We start from the raw sequence: 8,051 nt of genomic DNA, 5'->3' as shown, positions 1-8,051 counted from the left end.
CGTTGCAGCATCCCTGAATATGGAAGTTAATAGCAATATAAAAAAAGGGAGGAAGGTTTATCTGTTTAGCAAGAGTAATAGAAGGCAGATTTCAGACTACCTAACAGATCAAAACGAAAATTTCTGTTCCAACACTGACAATGTTGAGTGTTTATGGAAAAAGCTCAAGGCAATCGTAAAATGCGTTTTAGACAGGTACGTGCCGAGTAAAACTGTGAGGGACGGAAAAACCCACCGTGGTACAACAACAAAGTTAGGAAACTACTGCGAAAGCAAAGAGAGCTTCACTCCAAGTTTAAACGCAGCCAAAACCTCTCAGACAAACAGAAGCTAAACGAAGTCAAAGTTAGCGTAAGGAGGGCTATGCGTGAAGCGTTCAGTGAATTCGAAAGTAAAATACTAGGTACCGACTTGACAGAAAATCCTAGGAAGTTCTGGCCTTACGTTAAATCAGTAAGTGGCTCGAAACATCATGTCCAGACACTCCGGGATGATGATGGCATTGAAACAGAGGATGACAAGCGTAAAGCTGAAATACTAAACACCTTTTTCCAAAGCTGTTTCACAGAGGAAGACCGCACTGCAGTTCCTTCTCTAAATCCTCGCACCAACGAAAAAATGGCTGACATCGAAATAAGTGTCCAAGGAATAGAAAAGCAACTGGAATCACTCAACAGAGGAAAGTCCACTGGACCTGACGGGATACCAATTCGATTCTACACAGAGTACGCGAAAGAACTTGCCCCCCTTCTAACAGCCGTGTACCGCAAGCCTCTAGAGGAACAGAAGGTTCCAAATGATTGGAAAAGAGCACAGGTAGTCCCAGTCTTCAAGAAGGGTCGTCGAGCAGATGCGCAGAACTATAGACCTATATCTCTGACGTCGATCTGTTGTAGAATTTTAGAACATGTGTTTTGCTTGAGTATCATGTCGTTTTTGGAAATTCAGAATCTACTATGTAGGAATCAACATGGATTCCGGAAACAGCGATCGTGTGAGACCCAACTCGCTTTATTTGTTCATGAGACCCAGAAAATATTAGATACAGGCTCCCAGGTAGATGCTATTTTTCTTGACTTCCAGAAGGCGTTCGATACAGTTCCGCACTGTCGCCTGATAAACAAAGTAAGAGCCTACGGAATATCAGACCAGCTGTATGGCTGGATTGAAGAGTTTTTAGCAAACAGAACACAGCATGTTGTCCCAGATCACATAAGAAACAGATTGACCGTCCTTACGGCGGAACAGGCAACCGTAAAAATAGTTTTCCCGTCGGTCAACAGATGTCGCAGGCGACGCTACAATGCTAACTGACCTGTCCATGTCGCAGAATTGGCAACGCTGTATCTTCGGTGACGTGAATGACGCTGATTTGTGTTCGGCTGAGCGCTGTGCGCGAAATGCATTAATCACACAGCTGACTGTAGACCATGATCGGCTATGTTTTTTCCCGAGTTTTCAATCGAAGAATGTAGATTAGCTCCTGTAATTCTACAAACCAAGTTTATTTCTACTGTTGGGATACTTCTCACAATCATATGCGAAATGAAAAGTAATACACAATCTGCACTCGCGCAGACCTGTTACTATAAGCAGTGTTGTTTTCGAGTGAAAGCTGTGTGAGGATTATTAGCGCACAGATAAAAAAAAATTAAAATAGGCAGCGTCTATAGTTCGCATGCTATGCTCGTTCTCTTCTATCCTCCTCCCTTCATTCCAGTATAAACGTTTGTTCACATGTATAAACGAATGGCAGTGAACATTGGCGAATTATCTATGAATACTCATTTGCAGCAGTGTAAACGAGGTTTTACACTCGTTCACTTCGTTCGTTCTAGTATATACAGGATTTAGAAGGACCGATGACCTAGCAGTTAGATGACGGCTATTATTCATTTATTTCACTGTTGCCATCTCAGCTCAAGAGCCATTTTCAAGTACCAAAGGAAAGGTCTTGTAAGGGAATGCTTCTTAAATTGTTTACCAAATGTTACCACACTATGCTTTGCATTTTGTTATCCGTATCTTATATTGGTTTCAGTTTTCACATTGCACACAAAAACGCCTCTACAGCTAAAATTACGATAGTGAAGTGAATAAACAGTTTAAAAAAAGTCCGAATCGCAGCAAAGATTTCATTTAAAAATTATATGATATGATTCTTGTACAGGAAGGGCTGCCACGTTATATCAGAATATAAGATCGACAAAATTTAGATAGGATCGAATGCTTAGGGCTCTTTATTAATTCTTACTCGTAACTAATTTATAGATTTACCTGAATTTAAAATCCACTCGCGTAACCTTCCTTTATTTTTGACGGGAATCTGAACATTTTTAGTTCAGGATTTGTTCGTCTACTCCTTCCACAGTTGATATACTCGCAGGCCCTCGGCATGACGACTCGATCCACTACAACCGGTATATCGGAAACAGCTGTACTTCACAGATGCCAAATAGTGGAAAGCTGCACGCGTTCGGCCGATGTTGCCACATATTTCACAGAACGGAGTGCCATCTAGTGGTTGATTCCACAAGTAAGGGTGTGACGCTGTTGCCGCCTGGTGGCTGTTCCCTGACAAGCGTTGCTTGCTAGACCAAGCGATTGGGCAATCTGTTTCTTACGTGATCTGGGATGTTGTTATCAACGGAGAGACATCTACAGACATTAAAGTAACCTCTGGCGTGCCACAGGGGAGTGTTATGGGACCATTGCTTTTCACAATATATATAAATGACCTAGTAGATAGTGTCGGAAGTTCCATGCGGCTTTTCGCGGATGATGCTGTAGTATACAGAGAAGTTGCAGCATTAGAAAATTGTAGCGAAATGCAGGAAGATCTGCAGCGGATAGGCACTTGGTGCAGGGAGTGGCAACTGACCCTTAACATAGACAAAAGTAATGAATTGCGATTACATAGAAAGAAGGATCCTTTATTGTATGATTATATGATAGCGGAACAAACACTGGTAGCAGTTACTTCTGTAAAATATCTGGGAGTATGCGTGCGGAACGATTTGAAGTGGAATGATCATATAAAATTAATTGTTGGTAAGGCGGGTACCAGGTTGAGATTCATTGGGAGAGTCCTTAGAAAATGTAGTCCATCAACAAAGGAGGTGGCTTACAAAACACTCGTTCGACCTATACTTGAGTATTGCTCATCAGTGTGGGATCCGTACCAGATCGGGTTGACGGAGGAGATAGAGAAGATCCAAAGAAGAGCGACGCGCTTCGTCACAGGGTTATTTGGTAACCGTGATAGCGTTACGGAGATGTTTAACAAACTCAAGTGGCAGACTCTGCAAGAGAGGCGCTCTGCATCGCGGTGTAGCTTGCTCGCCAGGTTTCGAGAGGGTGCGTTTCTGGATGAGGTATCGAATATATTGTTTCCCTCTACTTACACCTCCCGAGGAGATCACGAATGTAAAATTAGAGAGATTAGAGCGTGCACAGAGGCTTTCAGACAGTCGTTCTTCCCGCGAACCATACGCGACTGGAAAAGGAAAGGGAGGTAATGACAGTGGCACGTAAAGTGCCCTCCGCCACACACCGTTGGGTGGCTTGCGGAGTATAAATGTAGATGTAGATATAACCAAAACTTTGGAAATGTCCCGACAGAGGCAGCGCTGTGTATATTCCTCAGTACATGAGTCAGAGAAGCAGAAAACAAAGTTCCATCAAGATACTTCACAGAAGACTTCCATGGAAATGCACATCCTCAGCTTGCACTATCCTATGTGTAGAAATTTCATGGAATTTATGCACATCCTATATTCTCAGCTTGCACTTTCCCATGTGCAGAACTTAATTGATTCTGGATTGGCACTGTGCCATGTGGATACACCACTTCAGGCATCACCATATTGGACATCAGCCTAGATGGAAGTCACCCACAGGTGGGGAAAAGATGACATGGCCAAGGAGGACATCTGGTGCCACCAAAATATACTGTGGCCACAATGGTCTCCCAGCAAGCATCCCAGCTAGACAGTGGGAACCAGCACAAATGCCAGCAACAGGCCAACATCTACACTCCTGGAAATTGAAATAAGAACACCGTGAATTCATTGTCCCAGGAAGGGGAAACTTTATTGACACATTCCTGGGGTCAGATACATCACATGATCACACTGACAGAACCACAGGCACATAGACACAGGCAGCAGAGCATGCACAATGTCGGCACAAGTACAGTGTATATCCACCTTTCGCAGCAATGCAGGCTGCTATTCTCCCATGGAGACGATTGTAGAGATGCTGGATGTAGTCCTGTGGAACGGCTTGCCATGCCATTTCCACCTGGTGCATCAGTTGGACCAGCGTTCGTGCTGGACGTGCAGACCGCGTGAGACGATGCTTCATCCAGTCCCAAACATGCTCGATGGGGGACAGATCCAGAGATCTTGCTGGCCAGGGTAGTTGACTTACACCTTCTAGAGCACGTTGGGTGGCACGGGATACATGCGGACGTGCATTGTCCTGTTGGAACAGCAAGTTCCCTTGCCGGTCTAGGAATGGTAGAACGATGGGTTCGATGATGGTTTGGATGTACCGTGCACTATTCAGTGTCCCCTCTACGATCACCAGTGGTGTACGGCCAGTATAGGAGATCGCTCCCCACACCATGATGCCGGGTGTTGGCCCTGTGTGCCTCGGTCGTATGCAGTCCTGATTGTGGCGCTCACCTGCACGGCGCCAAACACGCATACGACCATCATTGGCACCAAGGCAGAAGCGACTCTCATCGCTGAAGAAGACACGTCTCCATTCGTCCCTCCATTCACGCCTGTCGCGACACCACTGGAGGCGGGCTGCACGATGTTGGGGCATGAGCGGAAGATAGCCTAACGGTGTGCGGGACCGTAGCCCAGCTTCATGGAGACGGTTGCGAATGGTCCTCGCCGATACCCCAGGAGCAACAGTGTCCCTAATTTGCTGGGAAGTGGCGGTGCGGTCCCCTACGGCACAGCGTAGGATCCTACGGTCTTGGCGTGCATCCGTGCGTCGCTGCGGTCCGGTCCCAGGTCGACGGGCACGTGCACCTTCCGCCGACCACTGGCGACAACATCGATGTACTGTGGAGACCTCACGCCCCACGTGTTGAGCAATTCTGCGGTACGTCCACACGGCCTCCCGCATGCCCACTATACGCCCTCGCTCAAAGTCCGTCAACTGCACATACGGTTCACGTCCACGCTGTCGCGGCATGCTACCAGTGTTAAAGACTGCGATGGAGCTCCGTATGCCACGGCAAACTGGCTGCCACTGACGGCGACGGTGCACAAATGCTGCGCAGCTAGCACCATTTGACACCCAACACCGCGGTTCCTGGTGTGTTCGCTGTGCCGTGCGTGTGATCATTGCTTGTACAGCCCTCTCGCAGTGTCCGGAGCAAGTATGGTGGGTCTGACACACCGGTGTCAATGTGTTCTTTTTTCCATTTCCAGGAGTGTATATATACACTCCATCCTCTGCAAACCACTGTGATGCACATGGAAAAAGATACTTCCTGTCACTGTCTGCCAGCCTGTGCACATTGTTGCTGTCCAGTACCCAGAGTGGGCACACACTATTGTCTCCAGCCATGCTGGATGCCACGATCCAGCACTGCCTGATGCGATGTGTTGCACACTATCACTACATTGCACACTGGCACTACGGGAACAGCCAAGCAGCCAGGGCTGTTCTCCATTACTCATCACCAACAACCCACTGCCTGGCATCAGCTCTCTGCAGCTGTCTTGACACCAGCACACACCACCTCCGGCACACATCACCTTTCTGCCAGACTACCGCTGACGTCAGCATGATCTAAGTGACCATGGCCGATGACGACATTGAGGGCACCAACCTCCTTTCCAGCTACAACTCCATCTCTGTAACTGTCACGAATATAGGCTTTCTTAAGCAGGGATGTCTTCCTGGCCATTCACCGTTAACACTCCGGCTCACCATTACCATGACACCACCACAACATCCACATGCAGGAGGGAGACCGACGTTCCATCCTGTCTTGCTGTAGCCATTGTCCTTTTTGGCAAGTGGAGTCTCTAATGTCCAGTTCCAGTAGTAAATTTGTACATCGGGCAAATCCTGAAAAAGCTAAATACAATTAAGTCTCACACATCTCAGACAATTATCCTGTAACATCTAAATCTACATCTACATCCATACTCCGCAAGCCACCTGACGGTGTGTGGCGGAGGGTACCCTGAGTACCTCTATCGGTTCTCCCTTCTATTCCAGTCTCGTATTGTTCGTGGAAACAAGGATTGTCTGTACGCTTCTGTGTGGACTCTAATCTCTCTGATTTTATCCTCATGGTCTCTTCGCGAGATATACGTAGGAGGGAGCAATATACTGCTGGACTCTTCGGTGAAGGTATGTTCTCGAAACTTTGACAAAAGCCCGTACCGAGCTACTGAGCGTCTCTCCTGCAGAGTCTTCCACTGGAGTTTATCTACCATCTCCGTAACGCTTTCGCGATTACTAAATGATCCTGTAACGAAGCGCGCTGCTCTCCATTGGATCTTCTCTATCTCTTCCAACAACCCCATCTGGTACGGATCCCACACTTTGAGCAGTATTCAAGCAGTGGGCGAACAAGCGTATTGTAACCTATTTCCTTTGTTTTCGGATTGCATTTCCTTAGGATTCTTCCAATGAATCTCAGTCTGGCATCTGCTTTACCGACGATCAACTTTATATGATCATTCCATTTTAAATCACTCGTAATGCATACTCCCAAATAATTTATGGAATTAACTGCTTCCAGTTACTGACCTGCTATTTTGTAGCTAAATGATAAGGGAACTATCTTTCTATGTATTCGCAGCACATTACATTTGTCTACATTGAGATTCAATTGCCATTCCCTGGACCATGCATCAATTTGCTGCAGATCCTCCTGCATTTCAGTACAATTTTCCATTGTTACAACCTCTCGATACACCACAGCATCATCTGCAAAAAGCCTCAGTGAACTTTCGATGTCATCCACAAGGTCATTTATGTATATTGTGAATAGCAACGGTCCTATGACACTCCCCTGCGGCACACTTGAAATCACTCTTACTTCAGAGGACTTCTCTCCATTGAGAATGACGTGCTGCGTTCTGTTATCTAGGAACTCTTCAATCCAAGCACACAATTCGTCTGATAGTCCATATGCTCTTACTTTGTTCATTAAACGACTGTGGGGAACTGTATCGAATGCCTTGCGGAAGTCAAGAAACATGGCATCTACCTGTGAACCCGTGTATATGGCTCTCTGAGTCTCGTGGACGAATAGCACAAGCTGGGTTTCACACGACCGTCTTTTTCGAAACCCATGCTGATCCCTACAGAGTAGATTTCTAGTCTCCAGAAAAGTCATTATACTCGAACATAATACGTGTTCCAAAATTCTACAACTGATCGACGTTAGAGATATAGTTCTGCACATCTGTTCTATGTCCCTTCTTGAAAACGGGGATGACCTGTGCTCTTTTCCAATCATTTGGAACGCTACGCTCTTCTAGAGACCTACGGTACACCGCTGCAAGAAGGGGGGCAAGTTCCTTTGTGTACTCTGTGTAAAATCGAACTGGTATCCCATCAGGTACAACGGCCTTTCCTCTTTTGAGCGATTTTAATTGTTTCTCTATCCCTCTGCCGTCTATTTCGATATCTACCATTTTGTCTTCTGTGTGACTATCTAGAGAAGGAACTACAGCGCAGTCTTCCTCTGTGAAACAGCTTTGGAAAAAGACATTTAGTATTTCGGCCTTTAGTCTGTCATCCTCCGTCTCAGTAGCATTCTGGTCACAGTGTCTGGACATTTTGTTTTGATCCACCTACTGCTTTGACATAAGACCAAAATTTCTTAGGATTTTCTGCTTGGTCAGTAGATAGAATTTTCCTTTCGAATTCATTGAACGCCTCTCGCATAGCCCTCCTCACACTACATTTTGCTTCGCGTAAGTTTTGTTTGTCTGCAAGGCTTTGGCTATGTTTATATTTGCTGTGAAGTTCCCTTTGCTTCCGCAGCAGTTTTCTAAGTCGGTTGT

This window comes from Schistocerca cancellata, chromosome 5 (assembly GCF_023864275.1).
Source record: "Schistocerca cancellata isolate TAMUIC-IGC-003103 chromosome 5, iqSchCanc2.1, whole genome shotgun sequence".
Classification (NCBI taxonomy): Eukaryota; Metazoa; Arthropoda; class Insecta; order Orthoptera; family Acrididae; genus Schistocerca; species Schistocerca cancellata.
Note: the sequence above shows the minus strand (reverse complement) of the source record.